Below are 7,915 nucleotides of genomic sequence, written 5' to 3'. Positions count from 1 at the left end.
ATGGATTTCCTGCCCCAATAGGTGACCTCTGAAAGCAAAATAGGCTTTTTCTTAATGGATAGACTGTTCAAATGACCTCATTTCTAGAACAAGGGTCCTTTGTTAAGTGTCTCTTTGCTATTGGAATCAACATCATCTGATTTTTGAGAACATTCACTAGATAAAGAGCAACTAGCACCTAGTTGTTTCATTTATAAGAAATAGCAGATAATCCATTTTTATATTCCTTTAAAAATACCTATATTTCTTGAGAGGGAAATGGTGCAGAAAATCTGGTGCCTGCTTACCCATATTAATATTTCTTTGGGATTTCAAACCTCATTCAGGCCAGCACTAACCATGGAAGCAGAGCTTGCTATGGGCTTCCTTGTAGGGGAATTGTTTCACATAGCTTGACCAAAGCACTATATAAAGAAGCAACCATGACCCCCATGTCTTGTCCCTGAAACTTCTGTCTCCATAGATGAGAAGCTCATTGAGACATTCCCGTGGTGCCCCCTCTTTTGATGAGTCTTCACCAAGTTCATTTATTTATATCTTCAATTGTATAAGGCAGCTCAAAAAAACTGAGATAACTGAGGCTTTTTGTGTATGTGTGTGTGTGTGTGTGTGTGTGTGTCTCACAGGAAATGCAATTTGAAAGAAAGTACCCAAGTGAGGAAAATGGCCTTGAATGACTGGGAGGAGATGTAAGACTTCCTATACATGAAGAGGAGAGAATCAGATTGCGTGAGAAGAAAGATCTATGTTTCTGAGATTCTAAGATGATAGAATGTTAAAGTGTAAGGGAAATTTGAGAAGATTTTTCTTTCTTTTTCAGCAATAGGAGTGGGAGTATCTCTTTCTACTCCCTGGCAGACAAATTTTACTAGTACAAAAGTCTTGCTTCTGATCCAAAATGTTGGCTCCTCCATGAAAGATGTAGAACAGAATACACAGAGCCACATGGTGTCCACATCAGACTAGACAGTGCAGCTAAGTCTCACGTTTCTTCCCCAAGTCATTTCCATAGTAAATAAGTGACTCTTTAAAAAATGGGTAGTAGTTGGGTCTCCCCAGTGGTGCAGCGGGTTGAGCGCCACACTGTGAAGCTGTCCGCAGCCTCTGCAGCTTGGGTTCGATTCCTGGACGGTCAGGGAGAAACCCACATGGCAGGCAGACCTCTCCTGCCTTGCCCGCTGCTCCCCTCAGCAGGGTCTTCAGTCCATCTGCCTGTTCTGCTCCCAGCTCTCTCTGGTGAATTCTCTCGCCCTCCTGTGCCTTTGACCTGTAGTACTCCAGTTCTTGTATAAATAAATAAATCTGGAAAAAAATTAAAAAAAATAAAAAATGGGCCTTCCTGGTGGCATAGGGATTAAGTCTCAGCGCTATCACTGCTGTGTCCTGAGTTGGTTCCTAGCCAGGGAGCTAACCCATGTATGGCGCAGCAGGCCTCTCCTGTCTCGCCCACTGCTCCTGTCAGCAGTGTATTTCAGTAGATCCACCTGCTTTGTTCCCCACTGTGTCTCTGATGAAGCCTCTCCCACACCGCCCCCCTCCCGCACCTCTGACCTACAACCTAGTTCTTACATGCCTAAATAAATAAAAATAAATCATAAAGAATGAGTAGTGAAAAGGATATCCCACTTTCTTTTATTTTAACGAATGAACACATATTATTCCCAGAATGATGTGCCTAGCTCAGTGACCTTTTTTAGCTAGATATGCAAATGTCATTAATCATAAACTACTTTTTGTTATTGTTGTTCAACACCAAGTCTTTTGAATAATACTTCAGCTCTCGATCAAATTATAGTAAACCTCTCAGTTACCAGGATTCATTTTGTAAGCCAGAGAATCTATTGTCCTGTGCATACGGCATGATGGCCCCCCAAAGAAGCAGAGCATAGTTTTAGCTGGAGCTTTTAAATTTATTTATTTATTTATTTATTTATTTATTTTATTTTTTTTTTATAGAGGCATGCTTTATTTATTTGTTTGCTGGTTTGTTTGTTTGTTTTGTTTATACATGCACTGGGTACAGTCAGAAGCGCGGGAGGGTGAGAGAATTCACCAGAGCCAGAGCGGGGAGCAGAGCAGGCAGAAGGACCGAAGTACACTGCTGAGGGGAGCAGCGGGCGGCAGGAGAGGTCTGCACGCCATGTGGGACCCTCCTCCCGTGGCCGGGGAGCAGCCGGGGATCGAACCGGCGCCGCAGAGGCCGCGCGCAGTTTCGCAACCCAGCGCTCAACCGCTGCGCCACCGGGGAGGCCCTGGAGCTTTTAAATTTAAAGGGAAAAATTATTTTTCACAAGTTTGTTGAAGCAACAGAGACACCCAAGTAGGCATTCTCATCGGGTAAAGTTCATAAAATAGACAAGACTGATGAAGTGGTTGGGTTGGTGGATACTTTGCAGCTGTGTTTTTTAAGCCTTTTTTTTTTTTTGGCATTATTTGGAAACACTCAACATAATCACTGGTCTCTTATTAACACATCACTTTCTTTTTTCTTTTCTTATACTCTCCTAAGCTAAAAAGATAAATAACTGAGAGTATGATTCCAAAGGTCATTTCCTCTCCATGCTTCAGTGTCCTGTTGCTCTCCCATAGCCTCACAGCTCTCCAGGAGAGACTACTCAGCTTAATTCAGAAGTAGTTTTATGGTGAGTTGAACTCTTTGCTTAAATATTGTGAATTCATTGTTGGCAGCACACCCAAGTTTTTTTTTAACTTCTTGTCTATAGTGGGTATTCCTGAATAGCTCATATCTTCATATTTCATTATTATGAGTGCCTTAAGAAATGATCTTTTCTGACCCTACTATGTAAAATAAAGTACAGGTCACGGCACTATTGTGCCTGATGGAAAAATTCCCAGGCAGAACCTTCTGTTTACATTGCATCCAAACAGAGGAAACCCCAGCTGGCTCAGCTAGCTGCATTGCTTATCAGAATGAAAAAGAGATTACGAGAAAAGTATTTATAGCCTTGAATCCTCACTTTGCTTATTTACCTTCTCTCCTTGGCTGTCTTTACTTTGTTTTCATTTCTCTTTAGTTTGCTCTTAGCTTTCCTCACTTCTCTTAGCAAATACTCCATGATGAAGAGGCTTTTAAAGAAGTAACGCCTGAGCTTGGACCTGGCTTACCTTTAAGGCACATGTAAAAAACTGGGATTGTCAAGTGGAAAATGTTTTAACATACTAGTCTTTCCTTGAAGTTCATTCCCCCAGGCATTCTGGAATGCCCCAGATTGGAGTGCCAAAGAGGGTTGCTGACAGTAGGCATAAAGTAAATGAGCTTATCTATTTTCATTGCTCAATTTCAGAAGGCAATATCATAAAAAATAAATTGGACAATTTATAATCTTTCTGATCTAATCTCTGCTTAATCTCAGATTTTCTGTACAGAAAGTGTATTGTCTTTAAAAATAAGTATTTAAATGAAGCTGTGTTCCTACAACATGTGGTATTCTCGTGGATGATACATTTTAATTTCTGTATTTAATTATCTGTGCTTTAAAACCATTGTCTCTGAATGTCTGATTTTACAATCACTAATTCATTTATTTCATGACAGTTGTTTTTACCATTAATATTTATTTTCCTTTTTGCCAATTATTTTTTAATATCTACTGTACCGTTTTTCAATAGGTTGCATTTCAAAACTTCACATTTTCTCTGCAGCACACCCCTGTTCCTTATTCTAACAAACCCATAGTTACAGTGTCTATCAAATTGAAGCAGACATCACAATTGCCTGGGAGACTTATTAAAATATAGATCCCTGGTCCAACCCCCAGTGTCTGACTCAGTATGTATATACATGGGCCCCAGAAGTCTGCACTTCTAACAAATTCCTATGTAATGTGAGACCTTTGGTTCTTGGGTCCACACTTTGAGATGCACTGATCTATAGGAAATATTGTGAGTGAAGGTAGCAGTTATGGACAAAGGGAGATGGGGAGAAGTGGGTACATTTGACATATATTTTAAAAGTACACTCAGAGGGGCTCACCCATGGTTTTGAGGTGAGTGATGGTGAGGGTAGGAAAGGAATCAAATCGAGCAAGTCTCTGGGTTGGTAGCCAGAACAAAGGTTTGGATGTGATAGTACTGAAATTGGAAATGAGCAGGGTGGGGGTTAGATAAGGGTGATATAATATTCACTCAATATTATAAATATGTCAAGTAACAGTGCCTGACCTAGTCAATTTTTAATAAATGATAGATATTGTTATTGCTGTTATTACTACCTTCACTATCAAAACAGAAGAGCCCTGATCATCAGAACCACACTGTCATGAGTAAACTCCCAAGTTCATTACACAGCAGCTACATTCTAGGACCAAAATTACCTTTTTGTGTGATTCAAGAGATTTAGGTATGACTATAGGGAGACTTCTTGCTTACAGATGTTCAGTTCCCAGTATGAACAAATGGAAGAGGCAAGGGAGGGGGAAGTGGGAAGTGATTGAGAATTATCTAATTCATGGAGATTTATTGTCTAGTTGATCACAGATAACATCTCAACAACCACACAAAATAGGTGGGATGATCCCATTTTACAGATGAGATAAATAACTTGCCCAATCTCTTACAGAAACTTCAGTGGAAATTCAAAACCAGCTCTCTTTTGACCTTTTGAAATTTGTGATTTCTGTTACCAGCTACTAAATTCTACCTTTACCATCAAGACAGGCTGGTTACTTTTCTTCTGTGAAAATGGGTACCCAAATATACTGCAGGCAACATGTGCAACCTCTAGACTAATGGTTTGTAAATCTTTGTAATCCTGAATTGTAATAAGACTCACATTCTACGAGGCCAGTCATTATTTACATGTATATGTGTATAGATGTACACATACATAGCACAACAGATGTGTAACAACATGACGGAGATTTATTTATTTAGGAAGATTTATTTATGCATACAGAACTGGAGTGTAGGCCAGAGGTGCAGGGGATGACATGATTCACCAGAGACAAAGTGGGGAGAACAGGCAGATCTACTGAAATACATGGCTGAGGGGAGCAGCTGGTAAGACTGGAGAGGTCTGCTGCACTATGTGGATCAGCTCCTTAGCCTGGGATCGAACTCGTGCTGCGGTGGCTGGCAATAGCTTGATAGTGCTGTGTCTTTAACCCCTGCACCATCAGGGAGTTCCTGAGATTTATTTTTAAGAAATAACACTTATTGGACCTCCCTGGTGGTGCAAGGGGTTAACACAGCCTATGAAGCTGTCCGCAGCCACTGCAGCACCAGTTCAATACATGGCCAGCCAGGGAGCTACCCACATGGCGCAGCAGACCTCTCCTGACTTGCCTGCTGCTCCCCTCAGCAGCGTACTTTAGTCAATCTCCCTGTTCTGTTCCCCACTCTGTCTCTGGTGAATCCTCTCACCCCCCACACCTCTGACCTGTACCCCGGTTCTTGTATGCATAAATAAATAAATCTTTAAAAACAAAAGAAAGAATACTTATTGAGATTAGGAACATAGTGCATTATCAATAATCACTCAGTAAATGCATGCTGATAATTTTCTTTTCATTCATTGCAATAAATGGTGATTGGGATCCACAGAATTGATTTTGTAATTAACTTCTGGGTCTGCTAGACATCTGGGGAATTCTCTTCTAGATCCCTCTCTTTCCTTGGCATCCTCTCACCAAAGCATAATAATGCCAATTATCTGGAGGAAGGCCCTGATGGGCACTAGAAAAGGGAGGATTAGAATTTCTGAAGGTTTATATATTGTGTATATAAAAATATATACACATTTTTATTGTAGCATGTACACACTGTACAGCTTTCAAAGAGTCAAATGAATGTAGACGACAGAACTCTTCCAAGTAATCAGGTTGACTGACTGTGAGTCTGCTCTACATAGCTGTGTTCACTTGAACTGATCATTGAAATTCTTTAGAGCCTATTTCTTCAGCCATTAAATGGGGGATTTGACCCAGATCACCTCCAAGGTCCTTTCTCACCCCCTGGGGATACAATTCTATTACAAAAAAGCTTTTTGCAAATGGGACTCTGAAATAGTAAGATGAAGATGATAATGTTGATGATTATTCTTTTACATTTTGTTAAAAGGCCCCTGAGGAATTTTGGGAAATGAAGATTGACTTTAACTAAAGGAGAAAAAGACTCCCATTTAGAAGGAATCAGATTCATTTCGGGTAAATGCTTCATGAAGTTGATGAGCAGAGGTTCGGCTTCATTTATAAAAAAGGTCAACAAAATGATTCATGTTCTAGAAGTAGATGAATGATTATTGAAAATTTCCCACTTAGACAGCAAAATTGTGGTCATCAACATCTCCCCAAAACATATATTATTTATCTAATTTTCCTATTCATTTATGAGGGAGCACTAGGAAAAGAAGCTTCGTTATCTAGGGTAGATTGATTTTTACAAGTGCCAGAATGCTGGCCAAGGTTTAATTATATTGCTAGGTGTGTAAGTACTGCTACTGAAAAGCACCTACCTGTCTTTAGATGCCCCTGAAACATGGTATCACCTCCCAGGAGGTGGGTGGTAATTGGTATGGGCAGAGCCTCCTCAGGGCTGGGGAAACTGTTGTACTGAAAACTTAAATGCTTCACCTTCAGGTCTCTGATGAGTCAAAAGGAAAGAATCATAATCTGGGCTGGGGAGTCAGCACTCTCCAGCCCAGCCCCCACCTATTACACTCCTTGCTTAGTCACTTGCTAGAACAAGCTGCCTCAGGTAGAATAAGTAGCACAGTTCTTTGTGTTTTCTTGAATTTAATGAAGGCCCACTTGGCGAATAAATTGAGATTCTTAAATATACCAGTAAAATCAACTCTCGAGGGTTATTTTATCTTTTCCCATCATTTATTTATGTCTTTCTGCATGTAACAATAACAATAGCAATAATCAGCCCACCGCTGATTGAGGTCAGAGCATCTGACAGCCCCCAGTAGCCTGAGTCCTGCTTGTGTCCCGGAGGGCAGCACCAGGCCGTTGATAGTGTCTGGTGGCCCAGTGCGCCTTCCAGTATAACATCATGTCTCTTTGCTTTCAAGGGAAACGTTCTTTTTATTTCCTTTCGAAAATATTGTCATTGGGATTTGTTTATAAACAAATCATGTGAAAAAGTTTATATATATATTTGGAACTTTCCTGTAATATCTGCTGGCCTGTCTGCATGGATGGGTGTTGCCAGAAATGAGAGGGAAACAGTAGGGAGATTTCAAAGACTTGCTCTTATCCCCTTTTCATGTGGGCTCAGAAGGAAAAACAACAGGAGCTGCTTCTAGAACAAGCAGGGGCGCTCTCTGGGGCCCCTCCCCTGCATTCAGGATCACTCAACTCTTTAACAATGCGGGGGGAAATTGATGGGGGGGACAGGTTCCTTGTTTTCTCCACCTCGTTTCACCAAGTGACCAGTCACCAAACCCAACGTGACAAGTATCTCCAAGGGCAGATTTTCTGGGTGGCTTTTAAAGAAAGCATCACAAAAGGAGACAGCCTCGCGGGGGCTAGTTCCCTCATAAAATAAATGGGTCGTGGATCTTGCCCTTGGAAAAATACGCACGGGGTGCCAAGTGTGACCCGCTCCCCGGTGCCACCATGACACTGAGCCTTGAAACTGGAACTTCGTCTGTCCTTCGTGTCCAGGAACCATGAGAGCCCAAAGCACTTTTCCCCTAATTAGCCGAACCCCCAGCAAGGCCCGGCATGGCGGGCTCCCGGGAACCAAAATGTCCCCCACTCAGAAAAACGATCCAAACGGGGGCTCGTGCCAAGCGCTCGCGCCTGCGTCTCCCCGCGGGCCGGCCGGGCAGGGCTGCGATGCCTGCAGCGCCCGAGCGCGCGGGACCTGGCGAGGGGCGAGCTGGGGACTGTAAGGCCCCCTGGCTCCTGGTGAGCTCGGGGCAGGAGGCGCGTTTTTAAACATTAACTTT

This window comes from Talpa europaea, assembly GCF_964194135.1.
Source record: "Talpa europaea genome assembly, chromosome: 2".
Taxonomy (NCBI): Eukaryota; Metazoa; Chordata; class Mammalia; order Eulipotyphla; family Talpidae; genus Talpa; species Talpa europaea.
Note: the sequence above shows the minus strand (reverse complement) of the source record.